The 22,729-nt window shown below is 41.6% G+C and overlaps 1 protein-coding gene across 5 annotated transcripts in view; it reads right to left on the reverse strand.

Moving 5' to 3' along the window:
• Positions 1-22,729, reverse strand: part of SFMBT1 (Scm like with four mbt domains 1) — a 132,424-nt gene that overhangs the window by 96,972 nt on the left and 12,723 nt on the right. The window contains exon 2 of one of the 5 annotated variants that reach the window (XM_073811222.1): positions 19,559-19,591. The exons of the other annotated variants lie outside the window; for them this stretch is intronic. The gene's annotated coding sequence lies outside the window, so the exon portion shown is untranslated. The remainder of the gene's footprint in view (positions 1-19,558; positions 19,592-22,729) is intronic. 5 annotated transcript variants of the gene reach the window in all.

Here is a 22,729-nt window from a genome sequence, read left to right on the forward strand (position 1 = left end):
CTATTTTATATATAGCAGTGTGTATATGTCAATCCCAATCTCCCAATTTATCCTTCCTCCCCCCCTTTCCCCCAGAAACCGTTAAGTTTGTTTTCTACATCTGTGACTCTATTTCTGTTTTGAAAATAAGTTCATTTGTACCATTTTTTTAGATTCCACATATAAGCGATATCATGTGATATTTCCAACTGGATATTTAATAGTATTAAGGAATTAACTGATTTTTACATGTGATAAACATGTATGGTTTAAAAAGTCATCATTTTAGAGATAAACACTGAATTATTTATGAAGTGATAACTCTAGTTTTGCTGTATAACAATACAGTGAGGGAGGCAAAATTATGTGTGTCAGAGAAAAAGAATACAGATAAAATAAGCCAGCCACGTGTTGATAATTGCAGAAACCAAGTAGCAGGGCTTTCTGTTTCTATGTACGTTTGAATACTGTTATAATGAAAAGTAGACCATAAAAAAATTAGTGATAAATCAGTCTTCTTAGAGGCTACAACAAAGAAGCAGCAGCAGCATTAATTGCTGTAAACACAGAAATAAAGAGTGTGCATGGTAAATGACATCCTGATATTCATGGATGCTACTACTCTGAAAAAACCTGCTGCATTCTCAGCAGCGTGAGGCGACTCCCACGACTAATATCCCAAATTATATTTTGGACATCACGTCCAAAACACATTACATCCAAAATGTATTTTGTATTTAGAGATCTTTCTGGAAAATCAATGATATTTAACAAGTATGTATTGACTAAAAGATCATCATTGTTATCTGAGTATTTCCAACTTCTGACCATTCTTTTCTTCAACAACCCATTCTTTCAACAGTGAATGTTGAAGTTAGAGCAGTAAGGGAAAAAAACTGTCTATCATTGAAAATCCATCTAGATATAATACGGAATTTCAACTCAAAAGGATGCAATAACACCAATTATTAGATCACATTTGGTTACTGAAACCTAAACTCATGGTTCTTCCTATTTTCTATTCTCACAGCATGGGACATTTTTCCCATTTTGCCCATAGTACACAAGAGCATTTCTTTTTTTTTTTTTTCTTTTTAGTAGAATGGATTGCTTTTAATGACTTCAGTTTTACTCTGATCTTCATTTTTAATTATGGTAGATAATCAAGTGGCAGATTCCTCAGATTCTGAGACACAACTTCTTTATCATTCATGTACAAAAGGGAAATACTGGGTCTTGTCTTGAGCCCCTTTCAGCACCTCCAGCATCCACTTATATCATCTTCGGCACCCCATTTGACCCCAGCTAATACATCCAACTGCTAAGCTGAAGCAGTCCATCCCTGGTACCAAAATGGGTCAAAAGAGAGGGACAAAAGGGGTTGCAACTGTCTCAGTTTGAAGCCTCCTTCTTGACAACAGTGTACTCACAGTGCAAAAGTGTTCATCTTTTGCGGAGGCAAGGGACAAGTTTAAGTCAGATGTGCTGTAACTTTTTTTTTTAAGATTTTTTTTTTTGATGTGGACCATTTTTTTAAAGTCTTTATTGAATTTGTTACAATATTGCTTCTGTGTTATGTTTTTTGGTTTTTTGGCCACCAGGCATGTGGGATCTTAGCCCCCTGACCAGGGATTGAACCTACACCTCCTGCACTGGAAGGCAAAGTCTTAACTTTGCCTGGACTGCCAGGGAAGTCCCTGTAACTTTTCTTTTTTTTTTTTTTGCGCCCCTGTAACTTTTAACGAAATTCAAAATTGGTACAGAGCAACAATTTTTTGCAGTGCAAACTCAGTTTGTGTTTTTGAAAAGTTAGGCTTTGTTTTTGTTTTGTTATGTTTTTTAGATAATCGATTTTTTTTTAAATTTACTTAATTTTGGCTGTGTTGGATCTTCGTTGCTGTGCGCGGTCTTTCTCTAGTTGCAGCGAGCAGGGGCTACTCTTCGTTGCGGTGCGCAGGCTTCTCATTGCAATGGCTTCTCTTGTTGTGCAGCACGGGCTCTAGGCACACAGGCTTCAGTAGTTGTGGGGCATGGGCTCTAGATCACAGGCTCAGTAGTTGTGGCACACGGGCATAGTTGCTCCGTGGCATGTGGGATCTTCCCGGACCAGGGATTGAACCCGTGTCCCCTACATTGGCACGCAGATTCTTAACCTCTACGCCACCAGGGAAGCCCTTTGTTTTTGTTTTTAAATTCTTCGGAGTTGGGTTGAATTAATCACTTTTCTTATCAATTAGAAAAAATTCATTGAACACTACATAAATATGGGAAATATAAAACACATGTTAAATATGGTCCCTATACATTGAAAGCACGTAATGCCAGCTGGGCAAACCTAACAGTGACCTAAGAGGCCAATGATGACTACCAAGTGCTCTGGACAGACCACACACAATGGGAGCAAAGCAAAGGAAGGCCTTGGTTTGAGCCAGGTCCAGAATGAGGATGTAACTGTGAAAAATGGAGAAAATGAAGATAATTCCAGGCAAAAGGATACGAGCAAAGGTACAGAGTTGGCAAAGTGCAATGTGTATTTCAGACACAGCAACTAGACCAATCTGGTTTGGGTTGAGAGCTTCAGTACAAGTGACAAGACAAGACTGGAAAGCTAGGCTGACACTAACCTGGAGGCCTTATTTACCACAGGTTTGGACTTCAACCTGAAGGAAATATGGGAACACTCGAACAGAGTTAAGTGCCATGAAAGTGAATGGTAGTGTACATATAGAAACATGGGCAGTAATGCTCAGGATTGGAGTGGGGAGGAAGAAGAGCCTGGAACCTAGATCAGGGGATGCTTACTTTAGTAATTCTAAAAAGAAGACCAGAGACACCAGAAGATAGAGTGACAGGAAAGAAACACTTCATTTATATAAGATGTCTGCAGTTTCCAAAAGACTTTTCCTTTAATGAGCTCATTTTACCCTCAGAACAATTTGTAAAGTAGAACATCTGTCACATTTCATAAGTAAGGAACTGCTGCTCAGGGCATTTCCTTCTATGACTATCTGTCGGTCCATGTTTCTTTTCACGATTACTCATCTCTTAACCACTAGACTGTAAGCTCCTTGAGGGTATGCAGGAACCATTGATTTGTTTGCCCTGGAATCTCAGCTGCATTGCAAAGAGCCCTGCTCAGTACCTGATACCAGAAGATATTCATTTAATACATGATACATGAGCAAGCAAATAACTGAAGAACACATTTCCTCTTCCACTCTTGTGCCAATGACACTGAAATGTTTATTTTGTTTTGCTTTGTTTAATGTTTGTTCTGACAATGGAAAAGCTTTGACAATTACACTACCTTTTTTTTTGGCAGTTCCTAGACAAGAAGACCTCTTTTTTCCCCTAGGTAGGAGAGAAGAAAAATGCACAAAAGGGAATATCAGGTTCTCTGTCACCTTCACAGTAGTATCAGAAAGTCACGCTAAGTGATATATTACTAAGGATACAAAAAGGTTGACAATTGGTAGTTATTTTTTTCAAAAATGTTCTATTTTTTTGCAGAATGGAATGGATACTAAGATTAATAGCCATGCATATGAGCACTTACAGTGCCAAAGGTGAGAAATCCTGGCCTAGAACACTTGATGCCAAGAACTGAGAAAATGCTCCAAAGAATGATGGACACAGGTCAAAAAGACAAAGAAGCCAGCTTAACGGGGCTCCCATTGGCCAAATCTAGGACAACTTACACAGAAATAAAAATAACAAGTAACAAGACTATAGCTCACTGAATAAAACAGAAAACCATGAGTCCATACTTATATAAATTAATAAATCAATAAATTTAAAAGTTTGACAAAGAATGGGATAGTTACATAGTTTCAAAGTACTTAGTCACAAAATACTAATTAATTACAAATGGAAAGAGGGTAATTTATCAGTGGAAAGCCTGGCACATACCACCATAAACAGATGATCATCAGAAGTAGGACAAACTGAAATCTGTACCTCCTTTCAGGGTACATAAGACACAGCATCATTTCTGTGATGTTCCTGCTGAAGACCTATAACCCGAGTTTAATCTTGAGAAAACATCAGATAAACCCAAATAGAGGGTCATTGTAAAATATATCAGGCCTATAATCTCCAAACACATCAACATCATGAAAATCAAAAGAAAGGCTGAAGACAACTTGACATCTAAATACGAAGCATGATTCTCAACTGGATCACTTTGCTTTTACCAAAAAAAGGGGGCAGTGGGGAGGTGGGAGACTTTATTGGGGCAATTAGTCAAACCTGAATGGGGTCTGAGGTGTATTTGATGGTAATGTGTCAGTGTTAATTTCCGGATTTTGAGAGTTATATTGTACGTATGTAGGAGAATGTCCTTACTGCAGAAGTAACACAGCAGGGTATTCTGGAGTGATGGAGCATCAGATGGACAACTTACTGCCAAGGACTCTGGGGGTGGGAAAACACTTTCCCTATTGTACTTATAAGTTTTCCCTGTTTTTGGCTGTTTCAAAATTTTAAAAATATTTTTAAATGATTGGTTATCTCTCCAAAATGAAAGTAATAAATATAATCTTAACACATACACATGTATTCTTTCCAACAAGAGTGTTCTCTTTGTAAGACGAGTACTAAACTGAGTCTGGCATTTGATCACTAGGAAAGTAGAGCGAAACAGTGTTGTATAACAAAAAACAAAAGGCCAAAACAGGTTTTCCACATTGTAACCTTGACTTCAAACTCCAGTTCATCACAAATGAATTCATGGCCTTGGAAGATTTTTTTACCCTTCTGAGTCTCAATACCCTAATCTATAAAGTGGGAATACCACCTTTTTTACAGAGTGTCTCTGAGGATGAAATAAACTGGTTTCTCTGAGAATGCCTTCCAGATTATAGATACTCAAGACTAATTCTCTCCCACTGCTAAACAATCTCTTTACAGCTTGCATCTAGTTAGTAAGTTTACATCTTAGTAAGCGTAAGGAGTACGCTTCCTAATATCAAACAACATTTCAGGTTAAAGGGATATTAAGGCTCCTTTACTCCAATACCCCTGCTTTACAGAGAAGGAAATGAGACCCTGGACTTACGCAAGGCAAAGGCAAACCACTCCCATCACAGAGACACCAGCACTGGTTGGGAGCTCCAAGCACTGTGACACGCTCTCGTTTCATCTTCACAGAACTTGGAAGCAAGCATTATAATGATTTTGCAGGTAAGAAAACCAAGGTTCAAGCAAGATTAAGAAACTGACTCAGAATTCAGGTCTCTCTGACTCCAACATTCATGAATTTCCCACTAAATGCTAACTCTATTATTTCCAAATGTGATTAAGAAAGACACCACATATGTATGTTTAAAAGGGTTTTCTGTACACTATGCACTCAGGAAATTACTCCCTTAACCCCACAGTTCCCTGTTATCACTGTAAAACAGAAATTATTTAACCCCCAAGTCTTCGTCCATCAACATCCTCAGCAATTTACAATAATCTTGTCAACTCCCCCTATCACAGACTTGTTTACTAAAAATCAGCAACAGTGTCAAATTTCTTAAAATGTCTTCCTACCTTAAACAGTTTCTTATTCCTACTGTTTACAGCAAGGTTCTTCACCTGAAGTGCTAGGATCCATGAAGAGAATTCAGGGGCGCATGAATGTGAATGAGAGAAAGCTGTTACATCTGTTTTAACTAATCTCAAATTGAAATTTAAGATTTCCTTCAAATATGAGTGTAGGCGACACAGCAATATTAACAGTAACTTTGTCACCACAGAAAGAACACATATCTTCATATCACATTACAGATGATGCAGATATACATAAAGATTTCCTTTTTAATCCTATGTATTTTATTTATTTAAAACCAGCAATCTGAGAATGGTCTACAGGCCTCACTAGTTTACCAAAGGGATACATGCATATCAAAAAGCTTAAGAACCCCTGGTTTTGAAACACAAAGCTGTTAATCTGCTGAGAATTTGAGAGAATAAAGGGGAAAAAACTTTGGCTGTTAAACACATGAACCACTTATTCATTCAACAAATATTTACTTGGTTCTTGTTCTGTGCTGTACTGTGAAGCAGCTATAAAGATAAAACATTGCCCCTTTGCCTCAAACTAGTGGGAAAGGAGACAAAAGCAAGTAACAAGGTTAGAATGTCTTAAGGCCTAGAGGAAAAGGGCAAAAGAAACCTTTGAACTCAAAGAAGAGGTCTTCTGTTTTCTCACTAAACAAACAAGGCACAATTTGAGTAAAGGGAGAAGAATCAGAAAGCTCTTCTAGCTCTCAGTTGCTCCTACAGCCTGGAGTGCAGGGGGCTTCTGGCAGCCCATCCTTAGCCCAGGAGAAGGCAAAGGGAGACAGCTATCAAGAGGGAACAGCAGGACTTCCCTGGTGGTCCAGTGGGTAAGATTCCACGCTCCCAATGCAGATAAAACCAGATCCCTGGTCAGTGAACTAGACCCCGCATGCATGCCGCAACTGAGAAGTCCGCATGCTGCCAACTAAACATGCCGCAACGAAGATCCCACGTGCCGCAGCTGAGAGCCAGCGCAGCCAAAATAATTTGAAAAAAAAAAGAGAGAGAGAGAGAACAGTTGGGCAGTGACTGGACACGGCTGCCCAGCCAGGGCAAGTAGCTCATGGATCCTGATTTAACTCTCTGTAGAGCTGGTAGGCCCTTTCTATTCCACAGATGCTCTGGGAAAATTAAACACGAAATTTTCTTCACTTTCTTTACATAATGTAGATGGGAAAACGTACAAGGGGGTAAAGTGGAGCCATGTTTCAAAATAAGATGACATTCACTTAATCTGTACAATCAAAATACAGTATGTCTGGGGCTTCCCTGGTGGCGCAGTGGTTGAGAGTCCGCCTGCTGATGCAGGGGCACGGGTTCGTGCCCCGATCCGCAAAGATCCCACATGCTGCGGAGTGGCTGGGCCCGTGAGCCATGGCCGCTGGGCCTGCGCATCCGGACCCTGTGCTCCGCAACGGGAGAGGCCACAACAGTGAGAGGCCCGCGTACCACAAAACAAACAAACAAAAAAAAATACAGTATGTCTGACTAATGATATTTTATTTATAACATAGTATTTACAGTAGCTGACTGAGAAAGTGGCAAATGAGTCTCTCTCTATATATAGAACTTAACTTATAAAACATGATGTTTAATTAATTTGCTCACAGTTTCCCCCACTGAATTTTAATTCCACAATATTTGTTATACCATATCAACAAAACGGCACCAGGTAAAAAATAAAACCATCCCAGGGGAATACCACCAACCTTATGAACATCTGTTTTATATCTTTATCTTTAGAACTGTCTTCCAATATTTACCAATGCAATTAGAAACCCACATGTTTACAATGTTTTCTCAACCCTTCTCGCAACTGACCTCCACCTACTACTGAGCACCTCTTTCGTTCCCAGCACTACACTAGGGATGGAAGATCATGATACAAAGGTCAGTCTTGCCCTAAAGGATTTTACAGTTAGGGACAGAGCCACCGGGGGAATTTCTGAAATGCAAGACATTAGAAAACCAGCTGCACAGAGAAGGAAAAGTTAACCGTGAGTCAAGATAGCTGCCAAAAAAAAAATAACAGCTGCATGTAAAAGTAAAGAAACTTCATCTTGAAGAAGAATGGACAGAACCTTGGAAAGGTAGAGGAAAGAGTAGAAGACATTCCTAGCAGGGCAAGCAGGATGCAAAAGGCAGCAAGGCAGGCATGAGACTGGCATCAGCTGTGTGTATGGGTGGGGAGAGTGTGCTTGCACGTAAGGTGGAAGGACAGATCAGTCTGCTGGTGTATAGCATAAGGCCACACAGAGGGGTGTACACAGTAGAAAGTTACATATTACACAAAAGGCACCAAATAGGAAAGACTCGAGGAGTACTACATTTTAAAGTTTATCTGTCAGCTGACATACACAGTTAAAGGAAAATTAGGACTAGAGGCAGACCAGCAGAAAACAGCCCAGAGATGAAAGGCTGAGGGCTTGGGGCAGAGAAGCAGCCATCAGAATGGTGAGGAAACACTAAACCTAAGAGATATTTCAAAGTAGGAAATAACAGAAAAATCAGAGATGACTCCAAATTCTGTCATGTGAAAGGCCAAATAGTAGTGACACAGAACTGAGGTTTTGGGGTGGGGGACATGTCAAAGACTGGTGCATCCTTTATGACTGATACGGACTCCTGGGTTAAGAGTAGGCCATCCAGGTGAAGTCCCAAAGGCAGGTGAAAATCAGGCTGCTAAGAGATGACAGAGTAAGACAGGCTGGGCTGTAGATTATGAGTCACCTGGCAAGTGCAGGCAGCTACTTCTCAGAAAAACCCAAGAGGAAGAAAAGGAGGTAACAAAAAGGGGAAAGGAGGTAGCACTTTCTGCTGGCCACTATCAAAGTCACTTCACATACATTAAATAGAGAAGAAATATAAATGCAGTAAGTCAAGAAAATGCCCTCTCGCAAAGAGTGCACCATCAACAAAGACAATTATGAAAGGAAGTTCAATGGATAATGAAGACTGAGAAAAGGGCACTGGACATGCCAATGCAAAGATCACCGGCAGCGGCTGAGAGAGCTTTCCAGTTGTGTGGCAGGAGCAGAGGCTGCAACGTGGGTGGCTGAGAGGAGAAGGCGGGGATACAAAGTGAATGCAGTGAATAAGAAGCAACCATATATTTAGGTATAAAACGAACAAGCAGCAAATGGACAAGGTTTAATGGCCTCTTAAAAAGGGCAGCAATGTCGAACAGTTCTCACAATCCTTTGTTCACCAAAGTAATTAGGAAAACACTGACCAACAAATCCAAAAGTCAAAGGTTAGCGCCCATACTTCTCATTATTGAAGGTGCTAGAATTAAAGGAAAATGACAGGCACATTTTAGTCTTTGCGAGCTCAATTCCATAATGACCAGAGTTCAGCTATAAATATAACAAATTAACATACACTGATTGGAACATATTCTGTCTTCTTTACAGTTGAAAGGTTGTGAGTGCTGAGAGACCAATAACAAAGACACAAAGAGCTTGTTAAGCTATAAAAAAAATTACAAATATTTCACACTAACTTTTTGAAATCCTAAACCATGTTTTTATAAATAAAACATTTGAAAGACCAATCACAATCATCTAGAAACTTGCTATAGGAATTGTAGTGCTATAGAATTTGATTTGCAAAAACACTCACTGGTTCAATGGAAAATTTTTTCCATGTTTCCAGTGTTGAGCCTTAAACAGAGATAGTCCCAGCCAATCATAAAACTTGCTAAGTTACAACTTATGCATTAGTTTGTACTCAAAATAATAAAAGTACTCATTCTTCAATCTTTTATCTGAAGAATAAACTCTTCTACACGGGGGGACTGTAAGTAACAGATAAATTTAGAATGGGCAGAATATGTCATCATGAATACAACTCTTAGTGGTATATATGGATGAGTTCAAAGCTGACCAGAAGCTGACCAGACGCAGTGTTCTGCTAAAAATCCACTGTTTTAGAATTTCATAATACTGAAAGCAATGCAAGAACTATGCCACCAGATAAAAAAATTCTGGACAAGTTCCTTAGAGATTCTTAAATTTGTTCAAAATGTAACAGTATTATACTTACAGAGTCATTAACTCAAGATGCAAACCTCACTTGTTACAAAGCATGTAACACCATCTTACCATATAGAAAAAAAGAGCAGTTTTCTCCATCAAGGACATACTAATGATTTTCAAGAAAATGATGGAAAATAAAACATTGCATTTATGAACATTTCCCTGTGCCTTATATCAGAAACATTCCTCCAAGTTACTATTGCAAAAAGAAGTACATTTTGTTTTAGAATATAATCATGACCTCTAAAAATCTTCTCCTGTGAAGAATTTTTACTTATAACTTGAAATAGCAGAAAAATCTAGAATTGACAAGAAAAAAAAAAGGTAACTCCTAAGAATTAAGAGTGATTTAAAATTGCATCAGGGGGACTTCTCTGATGCTGCAGTGCTTAAGAATCTGCCTGCCAATGCAGGGGACACGGGTTTGAGCCCTGGTCCGGGAAAATCCCACGTGCTATGGAGCAACTAAGCCCGTGCGCCACGACTACTGAGTCTGCGCTCTAGAGCCCGTGAGCCACAACTACTGACCCTGTCTGCCGCAACTACAGAAGCCCACATGCCTACAGCCCGTGCTCCGCAACAAGAGAAGCCACTGCGGTGAGAAGCCCTTGTACTGCATCGAAGAGTAGCCCCCACTCACCGTGACTAGAGAAAGCCCGCGTGCAGCAATGAAGACCCAACACAGCCAAAAATAAAATTAAAAAAAAAAATTTTTTTTAATTTACAAAATAAAATTGCATCGGGATTTCCCTGGTGGTCCAGTGGTTAAGACTATGCGCTTCCACTGCAGGGTGCATGGGTTCGATCCCTGGTCAGGGAGCTAGGATCCCACATGCCACGTGTGCAGAAAAAAATAAAATAAAAAATAAAATTGCATCAATTTTGTTACATTCTACGAAATGATTACAACTGCATATATTACTGTGTTAGCTCTTGTTTTTTCTTTTGCCAAAATGCTCTCACACTTTCATTACTATTAGATAATAATCAGTTAATTGATAGCTTCAATTGCTTTAAGAAAGAACATAGCTTATTTATGCAGCGTCATTTCCTTTAAAAACAGTCTTGAGATCAGGGAGGAAGACAGCTGACTTGTTGTGCCAGGCATTGTGCGATATAATACCTCATCCATTCCACCACCCTCTGAAATAGTCCCGTTCTAAACAACAAGGTCCTAATGTATAGCACAAGGAACTATATTGAATATTCTGTGATAAATCATAATGGACAACAATATAAAAAAAGAATGTATATATGTGTACAACTGAGTCACTTTGCTGTATAGCAGAGACTGGCACAACATTGTAAATCAACTATACTTCAATAAAAATAAAAAATTTAATATATGGTAAAAAAATAATAAAAAAGTAAAAAAAGAAAAAAAGAAATAGTCCCATTCTAAAGGCCAGGAAATAAGGTTTATTTTATTTTTGGCTGCATTGGGTCTTCGTTGATGCACACTGGATTTCTTCTAGTTGCAGAATCTGGAGCTACTCTTGGTTGCGGTGCGTGGGCTTCTCATTGCGGTGGCTTCCCTTGTTGCAGGGCACAGGGTTTAGGCATGAGGGCTTCAGTAGTTGTGGCACACGGGCTTCAGTAGTTGTGGCTCCTGGGCTCTAGAGTACAGGCTCGGTAGTTGTGGTGCATGGGCTTAGTTGCTCCGTGGCATGTGGGATGTTCCTGGACCAGGGATCAAACCTGTGTCCCCTGCATTGGCAGGCAGATTCTTAACCACTGCGCCATCAGGGAAGTCCCCAGTTAGTGCTTTCTGCATCTGTTTTAAAAAATTTTTCCCCACCCTGAAGTCACAATGATCTTCTCTTATTATTATTACCTAAAATTTTTAAAATTATGCCTCTACATTCAGTTCCTTAATCCATCAGCTACAAGGGAAAGATTCAATTTCATTTTTTTCCACTACATGTAAAACTGATTATTGGGAACTAGATCTGACCCCAGTAACTAAACTCAACCACTGAGCAAAACAGGAAACTAACGAGATTCTTCTTTTGTTGAGGACCTACTAAGCCAGCTATGAGTATTTTACATACTTTATACAAATATGCAATAATTCTGCGAAGTACACTGTTACTATTCCCATCTTACAGATGAAAAAACTGAAGCTAAGAAACAAGTCCAAGGTGTTAAAAGATAAAGATGGGATCCACATCTGTCTCATCTAATGCCCGTGTTCTTTCTACCATACCACACTGTTTTAGGTTAAGAATTTGATCTCTGGATAAAAGAGGAAACGTTTTCATTTGAGGATGCAGTAGTCACTTTACTCTCCAGGTCTGCTAATAAAATGATGCTTACTTTATTTTAATAGTCAGGGAACAGATATTTATTGAGTGCCTATTACCTGCCAGGTATTGTTCCCTACTCTGGGGATCAAGTGATAAACAAAACAAAGTCCCTATCCTCTTGAGGGCTTACGTCTAACCTGCTCATAAGTAGTCTCCCATGTCCCTTCTGCATGACCCAGTCTTACACACTTAATAAAGAAACACTTCTTCAGGCTTCCCTGGTGGCGCAGTGGTTGAGAGTCCGCCTGCCAATGCACGGACACGGGTTCGTGGCCCGGTTCGGGAAGATCCCACATGCCGCGGAGCGGCTAGGCCCGTGAGCCATGGCCGCTGGGCCTGCGCGTCCGGAGCCTGTGCTCCGCAACAGGAGAGGCCACAACAGTGAGGGGCCCGCGTACCGCAAAAAAAAAAAAAAAAAAATACTTCCTCAAAAGCAGAGCAATAGGACTGCAACATGTTGCACTGTCAAGTTTAAGGCTGAACTTAAATAGCAACTTGAAGAAATTTCACCATTTCACACTGACAGAACGCCATGAAAGAAAGCATTGCCATGCCTCTTCCCTTCTCCTGTAGCTTATACTTTCACTTTTCAAAAAACATTAGCAATATTTCCAAATTACCTTAAAAAAATGAGCATGACTTCTTGTAAGCAAAATAAGCATACATCTTGTGCTATTTCTTAACCCTTTTCTTTCCCTCTTTAAAAAGATGCATTTCTATATACAATAAGCAGTAATAAACTTCTGCTTCATTTCTTTACTACAAATGGGATGTCTATGCATATTCAGAAAATAGAAGAATTCAAGAACTAGGAGAGAAACTTCCCTGGCGGTCCAGTGGTTAAGACTCCACGCTTCCACTTCATGGGGCATGGGTTCGATCCCTGGTCAGGGAATCTAAGATCCCACATGCCGTGTGGTGTGGCCAAAAATAAAAAAAAAATTAAAATAAAGAACTAGGAGAGAAAAAGAGGTAACTATTGAGAGCAATGCGAGAGGCCAAGTACTACCTTTATTTTCCCATCACCTGCTTGCATCTGTTTCCATCTTTCAGACAAAGGAAACGCCCTTTCCAGAGGCTCTAAATTCCACCCCTTTCACCCACTTAATAATATAACACCATCAGTTATTCCTTCTGTACTACATTTCCACAGGATTAGTCACATCAGAGGAACATACAAACACTCTAATGCTGCCATCTCAATAATCAAAGAAAACTTCTCCTGACCCCGTCATGCCCTCTAAGAACTCCATTTCTCTGCTTTCCCTTCACAGTAAGAAATCTCATCTCAGAAGCTTGTCTACATGTGCCATTTCCTCACTTCCTCCCCAGTCTGGTTAGTCTATCCTAACACACTGACATTACTCTTGGCCAGATCACCAATGACCTTTCAATCACCAAATCCAATGGTTTCCTCTCTGGTCTCACCAGGCCCCCCATCTATAAAGTAAACTACTCAAAGCATTTTCTCCTCTCAGCTACTGTGACACTACTGTCCTGGTTTTCCTTCTTCCTCTCTGTCCAATCCATCTCACTCTCTTTTGCTGGCTCCTCCAGAATCACACAAACCCTAAATCTTGGAATTCCTCAGAGCTACGTGCTGAGTTCTCTTTTTCCCGTATACATCCAACATTCTCTTCCTAGGCGATATCATGCAAATTCATGGCACTTGCTCCCTGAGCTCCAGACACATATGTCCAACTACTCATTTGGAATCTCCATTTCAATGTTGCACAGGCAAGCAAAACAGAACTCTAATTTGCTTCTAAACCCAACCCTCTCCAGGCTTCCCCATCTCAGTGATAACCAACCAAGCCAAAAACTTAGAAACCATGGTCAATGGCCCAATCACCCTCACTCCGTCCATTAGCAAATCCTACTGAGTCTACTGTGACCATATATCTTGAAATTAACCACTTCTCTCCATTTTCACCATCATCCTAATCCAAGCCACCTGGACTATTGCAGTAGCCTCCAAACCGCCTCTCCTTTCACACTTGGAAGTCTGTTCTCTACGCAGCAGATAGAAATCTTTTTAAAGGCAAAGCAGAGGGAATTCCCTGGTGGTCCAGTGGTTAGGACTCCGCGCCTCCACTGCAGAGGGCACGGGTTCAATCCCTGGTTGGGAACTAAGATCCCGCAAGCCATGCGGCACAGCTAGAAAAAAAAAAAAGGCAAAATAGATCCTGTCACGATCGTACTTCAAGCCTTTCAGTAACTTCCTAAGTAATAAACTCCAAACTCCTTACCAGGATCTACAAGGCCCTGGAAGGTCTGGTCCCTACTTAACACTCCATCTTCCTTCCAATCATACTCCCTCTGTTGGTTCCTAACTCATCTCAGACTCTTTCCTAAGTACTATCCCCTTGCCCAAAGTGCTCCTCACACAGCTGCTTCTCACCCTTCACATCGTAAGTCTAAAAGTCACCAGCACAGGAAGATTTTTTCTCATCACCCTATCGAGCATGTCCTCATCTTATTCTCTAACATCACTCAGCCTACCAGCCAAGTACTTATCACAAATACTAGCTTCTATTTATTCCCTTACTAGTTTATTATCTCCCTACTTTCCCAAAATACAAGCTTCCCTGTTTGGGTTGTACATGCAGTGCCAATAAATATTTGTAGAATGAGTGGCAGAAAGAAGAAATAATTCAAGGACATAGGAAGGAGAGAAAAGAAGGGAAGAAAAGAAAACATTTCCTATCTATAGCCAGGTTTCCACCAGAGTTTTATAATACAGATTTTTCCATACTGTAGGTGAAAGTAGAGGTTCGCTGTCGGCTAAGTTGAGCCTAACAGTAATATTCTATATATAACCTATTTGTAAAGTACAGCTCTAGCAGCAATCTGTTTATTTTATACTCAGTGCATTTCTATTGAAAGATCAAATTATTGCTTCTCTACAACTAGTCTCAGGAGTTACTAGTACACACTTAAATTTGCCAATGTAAATGAGGAGAAAATTTTGCTTAAAACATAATGCCAAGAGGAGAAAAAGATAATTATAAAATGCAAGCGCTTTATGCCTAAATGCATTAGAAAAAATCCCTCTAAAAGAGCAAAATGTTAATGAGGGGTGATCGGTAAACGGGATACACTGTTATAACCTCTTCGTTTGTGTATATTTAAAATTTCCCATAATAAAAAGTTAAATAAGAGTAAATGCCTCTAAGAAGTCAAAAGTATCTCGGGCTTCCCTGGTGGCGCAGTGGTTGAGAGTCCGCTTGTCGATGCAGGGGACACGGGTTCGTGCCCCAGTCCGGGAAGATCCCACATGCCGCGGAGCGGCTGGGCCTGTGAGCCATGGCCGCTGAGCCTGCGCATCCGGAGCCTGTTGCTCCGCAACAGGAGAGGCCACAACAGTGAGAGGCCCGCGTACTGCAAAAAAAAAAAAAGTAAGTATCTCTGGGTCAAAGCTATTTTCCTAGCTCAAGTGAGCTCTGTTGCCCTCTGGAGACTTAATTTAAATGAACTGATAACAGTTTCTAAAGGTGTTTTCTTAAGACATGGGCTCCTTGGGAGTGTCTGCGGGCCCTCCCACTGGCTCAGTGTCACTGACTTCCAGCCCAGCCTCCTTTCTATGACAGTCTGCAACAACCACAGCTCAAAAACAGAGCAACTTTAGGGGAGGAATAAAATCGTTTAAAAGGAGGAAGTAGTGGAAGCATGCAGAAAGGGAAAATAAATGATTTTTGCTTAAACTTAAACAGAACATTTTTTTCCTAGAATTCTGATAAGGCAATATTTCTGTCTAAAGCGCACTTCAGGGCTTCCCTGGTGGCTCAGTGGTTGAGAGTCCGCCTGCCGATGCAGGGGACACGGGTTCGTGCCCTGGTCCGGGAGGATCCCACATGCTGCGGAGCGGCTGGGCCCATGAGCCATGGCCGCTGGGCCTGCGCATCCGGAGCCTGTGCTCCGCAACGGGAGAGGGGAGAGGCCACAACAGTGAGAGGCCCGGGCACCGCAAAAAAAAAAAAATAAATAAATAAATAAAGCGTACTTCAGATGCTGAAAGGGACTTACAGAAGACTAAATGCAAATCCACCAGAGGCCAGCATCCCCAGCCAAAATGGCCCTCCTCCTCCATGACTCCAACATTTCAAAATGTTGCTGCTGTCAGTGGTAGAGATGCTGATGTGAAGGCCTCATTTATTAGGTGGCACAGAGAACAGAAGAATGTAAGCTGCTCTGGCAGTAGTTAATTTTTTTGCTACAGAAATACTCTGGTCTATGGGAAAACAAAAATCATAGAAGTTTATTTTCAGTTTGTTTAGACTGAAGAAAATAATCCTATTAGGAAAGTAAGGGACTACAGCTAGTCACAATTTTAAGACTGATTTTATCCTTACAAGTGAATCCATGAACATAATGAGATGGATCCAAACTGGCACATGAAAGATCCATTTATTTAGTTTACAAGTAGAAAAGGATCATTGTTTAAGAAAAATAATTAGCATTACAGAAATCCAAAATAACCTGATGAATGAAATAAGCTAGTACTTGAACATAAATTATTTAATTCACCAAAAACATGATAAATTATTCCCTGAAGATAACTTTTAACATTAAAAGCCCTTAGAATTTCAGATTTAAGGAAAAAAGCAAAGATGTGAATTTCATAAATAAATTACAGTAGAATTCTAAATCTGTAAATGTAATCACTGCATAGGATTTCATTTTGTCTTTCTTTTTTGGGGGGTAGGTGGAAGAAGTATTTTTTGATCTATCAGTGACAGACCTCACATCCAAGAAACAGACATTCAACCTAAAACCCTAGGCCAATTTTAATTGGGGCCTAGAGAAGCAGGGAAATAGGCAACAGAAGTCCCACTAATTCCTACCATTTCCACTATGATCTCCCTCCACATCTTGAGAGATTTAAATGTTGCCATCCCTAATCAAAAATAAGCTTATCAGTAATAGATTCATGTCATAAATACTGACGAGCACTGAACATGAATATAGTTTGCAATCAAGTATATTTAGACCTTGGTATCCTTGTTCATAAGCGAGAAAAGGAGCAACAAGATGCTGGCAATGTGTCTTGGGGGGTGTGGGGGCGGTAAGAATGATCTGAGCAGCAAAGGGAGGAGCACTCAATCAGAGGTACCGTAAATACAAGCCTGTCACATCTTAGACCAAGAACTAATATCAGGGCTCTGAGTAAGGACTATAATCAGATTAGGAGAAGCCAGTATGATCTTGTAAGTGACAGAGATCTAATCTGGGACACAACTGGGCCTAAACACAGATTTTCTGAACTCACGGAAATGAGCACTTAATCACACTAAGAGATCACGGCCACAGTGAAGATATGTTTCCTGTCGTGTTCCATTTCGAGAGGCTGAGTTCAGTTTTGTGGTTCAACACATGGATGTGACTAGGCTAAGTTGGAATTTAATTCTTAGCTTTTAAGGTTGCACTCATGATCTCAGATCTTACCCTTGCTATTAATTTAGTTTGTCCTACATCTAAGTTTATTTATCTCTACATATGAATTAAATAAATACCACCTGTGCTGGATAGTTTATGTTGGTACTCAGCCCCATGTTTAACATCCTAGACTCTCCCTGAATCATCAGGTGTGAATCTGCATCGCCAGCCCCCCTTGTCAGTTGTGCTCTCACTCCACTCTGGCAGCAGCCCTGGCAGGCGTTCCTGCTTGGCAGTTAGTGAACTCCAGCAGTATAGGTGAAAAATGGTGGTGTGTGGGCTCTACGCAATACCACCTTCCTCTTTGCTCCTCCAGCCCTTCCTTTTGTATCCAATTCCTAGAATCATACCCCCCCTTTTTTTAATTGACGTATAGCTGATTTACAATGTTGTACCAATCTCTGCAGTACAGCAAAGTGACTCAGTTATACACATAGAATTGTATCCCCTTTTGATTGAAGCACCTAGGAGTGGTTTCCTGACTAGACATTGTCTGATAGCCTACCAAATTCAGAATTTATATAATTCACAACCCAGGGTGGGGAGCTATGCTATAAAATATTCATTCATCCATTCAGTCAACAACTTCTTACTGAGAACCTACTGTAGGCAAGACCCTGTTCTAGGTGCTAGAGATACAACATAGACAAAAATCCCTGTCATCAAAGAGCTAACATTCAAGTGCAGGAGAGAGATAATACACAGGCTAGAGAAGTAAAATACACAGTGTTAGATAATAAATGCTAAGGAGAAAAAAAATAATCAGGGACAGGGATATGAAATTTTGCAAGAGGTTGAAATTTTTCTTTTTTTTTTTTTTTTGTGGTACACGGGCCTCTCGCTGTTGTGGCCTCTCCCGTTGCGGAGCACAGGCTCCGGACGCGCAGGCTCAGCGGCCACGGCTCACGCGCCCAGCCGCTGCACGGCATGTGGGATCTTCCCGAACCGGGACACGAACCCGCGTCCCCTGCATCGGCAGGCGGACTCTCAACCACTGCGCCACCAGGGAAGCCCGAAATTTTCTTTTTTTTTAATTGAGGTATAGTTGATTTACAAAATTAGGTACTAAGGGGCTTTCCTGGTGGCGCAGTGGTTAAGAATCCACCTGCCAGGGCTTCCCTGGTGGCTCAGTGGTTGAGAGTCTGCCTGCCGATGCAGGAGACGCGGGTTCGTGCCCCGGTCCGGGAAGATCCCACATGCCGCGGAGCAGCTGGGCCCGTGAGCCGTGGCCGCTGAGCCTGCGCGTCCGGAGCCTGTGCTCCGCGACGGGAGAGGCCACAACAGTGAGAGGCCCGCGTACCACCAAAAAAAAAAAATCCACCTGCCAATGCAGGGGACACGGGTTCAATCCCTGATCCGGGAAGATCCCACATGCCACGGAGCAACTAAGCCCATGCACCAACTACTGCACTTCTGCTCTACAGCCCGCGAGCTACAACTACTGAAGCCCACACGCCTAGAGCTCATGCTCTGCAACAAGAGTAGCCACCACAATGAGAAGCTCTTGCACTGCAAGGAAGAGCAGCCCCCGCTCGCTGCAACTAGAGAAAACACACGCACAACAACGAAGACCCAACGCAGCCAAAAATAAATAACTAAATAAAATAAATGTACAAAAAAAAAAAAATAGGTAATAAGTTTCAGGTGTACAACATGGTGATTCACAATTTTTAAAGGTTATACTCCATTTATAGTTATTAAAATATTGGCTATATTCCCTGCACTGGACAATATATCCTCGTAGCTTATTTATTTTATACATAGTAGTTTGTACCTCTCTTAATCCCCTACCCCTATCTTGCCCCACTTCCTACTGGTAACCACTAGTTTGTTCTCTATATCTGCAAGTCTGTTTCTTTTTTGTTACAGTCACTAGTTCGTTTTATTTTTTAGATTCCACATATAAGTGATATCATACAGTATTTGTCTTTCTCTGACTGACTTACTTCACGGAGTGTAATACCAGGAGGGTTGAAATTTTAATCACACAGGTCACTGAGGTGATTTTGGGGGAAAGACCCCAAGGAAGCAAGACAGCTAGTCATGCACATATCTCCAGGAAGGCATTCATGGCAGAGGAAACAACACGTGCAAAGGCCCTCAGGTGGGAGCCCCCTGGGATTATTGGAGAGCAGATAGTGGGGAGGAAGTCTGAGAGGTGGGAAGGCTAAGCCGTGGAGCCTTGTGGGATATGACAAAGACTTGAGTGAAAGCAGGAAATTCTGAGCAGAGGAGTGACATCATCTGACTTACCTGTTAACAGAATCTCACTGTGTCAAGGGTAGCCTGGAGGAAGCAAGGGCAGAAGGAGGGGAATCAGTTAGGAGGCTACTGTAATAATCCAAATGAGACTGGATGATAGCTAAGACGAAAGTAATGACAGTGAGGATGCTGAGCAAATTCTTAATATATCTTGAACTCCTATGTGATCATTAAAAAGTCACGGGCTGGTCCCTGAAATTTGCTGAAATCCACAACAACAGAAATTTCTAGGGCTTCCTTGGTGGCGCAGTGGTTGAGAGTCTGCGTGCCAATGCAGGGGACACTGGTTCGAGCCCTGGTCCAGGAAGATCCCACATGCTGCAGAGCAACTAAGCCCGTGCACCACAACTACTGAGCCTGCGCTCTAGAGCCGGTGAGCCACAACTACTGAGCCTGCACTACAGAGCCCGCGTGCCACAACTACTGAAGCCCACGTGCTTAGAGCCCGTTCTCCGCAACGAGAAGCCACCGCAATGAGAAGCCCGTGCACCACAATGAAGAGTAGCCCCCCCCCCAGCAACTAGAGCAAGCCCACGCGCAGCAACGAAGACCCAACGCAACCAAAAATTAATTAATTAATTAAATATAAATAAAATTGATGATGCAGGCAACTGTACCCTCCTAGGTTATTAAAAAAAAAAAATTTCTATCTGACTCCTACCAGGTGAGAATATAATTGGCCAAAGAAAATGTAATAATTGCAAATTAACTTCCTATAATATTCAATATACAGAAAAATTAATACATAACATGCCAGGGTTATAAAAATTTTAATAAATCAAAACAGCAAATGACTCACATATAAGCACTCAGCATAATAACCTCCCTCAGCAATGAAACAGCAAATTAGGGGAACTCAACAGATAACAAAGTAAAAAGTTTGGGGCCCATTTAGGATATACTGTAATCTTGCCAAGCTGCATGCTTATGGACACAAGTTAACAGAGTTTCCCCTCCATCCCCGTGTTCTGACTGCTGCTCACTCCAGTTCCAGGCAGGTCCCAATGAGCCTGCCTTCAGTTTCAGATATAATAGCCCAAGATCACTGTAGCTAGTTGTTTGCTTCTTCTGGTACTCTCAAAGAGGGAAAGTTGGTGGGAACCTCACCAAAGTTAAACAGCTTCAGGAGGAAGCAGCACTAAAGATAAAGGCTTGGAAAGGGATTTGAAAAGGAAAAGTTCAGAATTATTTTCTTATTTTATACTGGACCTTGTCTCCATTAAAAACTGAAATGTCGGGGCTTCCCTGGTGGCGCAGTGGTTGAGACTCTGCCTGCTAATGCAGGGGACACGGGTTCTAGCCCTGGTCTGGGAGGATCCCACATGCCGCGGAGCAACTAGGCCCGTGAGCCACAACTACTGAGCCTGCGCGTCTGGAGCCTGTGCTCCGCAACAAAAGAGGCCGTGATAGTGAGAGGCCCGCGCACCATAATGAAGAGCTGCCCCCGCTTGCCACAACTAGAGAAAGCCCTTGCACAGAAACGAAGACCCAACACAGCCAAAAATAAATAAATAAAAAAATCACAAGTGCCACATGCTGTAAGTTAAATTCAAAGTCCAATAAACACTGTTTAAAAAAAACCAAAAACTGAAATGTCTTAAGTCTGAGAAAGTCTTACACTAATAATATATAAGTATTCAAAGATTACTCACTCCCTGACCTTTACTCCCACAAACATTATTCCACAAAAACCATTTCTCAAAATAACACCCTACAAAAATGTTAGCCCCTCCTCCCAGCCCTGTCAAACTATCTTCCATAGGAGGCACTTTGTACCTTTCTGACAGCACTTAAATAAGCACTAGCTATTTTGTATCATATCTTATCCTGGTACTATAAGCTTCTCAAGGGCAGGGAATTTACTCAACTTTGTATTCCCTAAACTCCTGGCACCACCACTTTATGAAGTTTTCTGAATAAATTTCTATGTCAACAGATCATGGTACCTCCAATTCAGTAGAGAGGAAAAAACCACAACTTTCTAATGCAGCAATAACGTTCCTGCCTCCAGGGAGGGGTAATGTCATTCTCACAAGAGAAGGAAATTCAGTGCCCACTACCTCAAAGTGCCTCAAGGTCAGCACTGCTGACAGTCCTGGTGTGCACACTGACCAATCGGGAGTGCCTTTTTCACCTGAGAGGGCGTTAAAGCAGAGTTTCTGTGTAAATTTATTAGGCATTATCCACAGGTAATTTGCTTGCTCTACAGTCCTCTTCAAATCCTCTGACGTTAAAACAAGCCTTCAAACCATTGTTTCTTCCACCTGTTCTTTAAACATTGAACGGTCCAACTTGCCAGGCTACCCTGTTGCTTACAATGCTTTTCACAATATAAGGAACTTGGCTAAATCTAATTGCCGATTTCTATACTTCTTTTTCCTGAGATCACTTATTTATTTATTTATTTATTTATTTATTTTTTTGGCTGCACTGGGTCTTCATTGCTGCATGTGGGCTTTCTCTAGTTGTGGCGAGCGGGGGCTACTCTTTGTTGTGGTGCGCAGGCTCCTCATTGCAGCGGCTTCTCTTGTGGTGGAGCAGGGGCTCTAGGTGCACAGGCTTCAGTAGTTGTGGCGCATGGGATCAGTAGCTATGGCTCTCAGGCTTAGTTGCTCCGCAGCATGTGGGATCTTCCCGGACCAGGGATTGAACCCGTGTCCCCTGCATTGGCAGGCGGATTCTTAACCACTGCACCACCAGGAAAGTCCTGAGATCACTTTCTGAAGGCACCTTATCAACCCATAAGAACTTGCTTTTTGCCATACTATGTTATGCTGTCTCTTTGCCACAAGTCCAAGTCTACAAGTTGCATCCTTCTGTCTGCCTTCATGGGTCAAAACTACTCACTAGAATACAAAATAAATGGCAGAAAGAATGCCACAGCAAAGCAAACGCACTTGACTCCGGAAAGCCCATAGTGCACTCAGCGGCTGCAAGCCCCTGCAGGGAAGGGCACTAGCACTTGTGGACCAGCAGTGCCCGCCCGTTGCTGGCCCAGTGTGTGCACCCTCTGCACAAGCGATGACAGCCCTGGGTTAGGAATATACTACCATTTTTTGATGACAGTATTTTAGAGGCAATGGCAGTACACAGAGGAGATACTGATGGGGGTATGAATGTAAGCTCTGAGGGAGTGTTCTCAAGTTCTTCCAATAAAGGGTA

This window comes from Tursiops truncatus, chromosome 10 (assembly GCF_011762595.2).
Source record: "Tursiops truncatus isolate mTurTru1 chromosome 10, mTurTru1.mat.Y, whole genome shotgun sequence".
NCBI lineage: Eukaryota > Metazoa > Chordata > Mammalia > Artiodactyla > Delphinidae > Tursiops > Tursiops truncatus.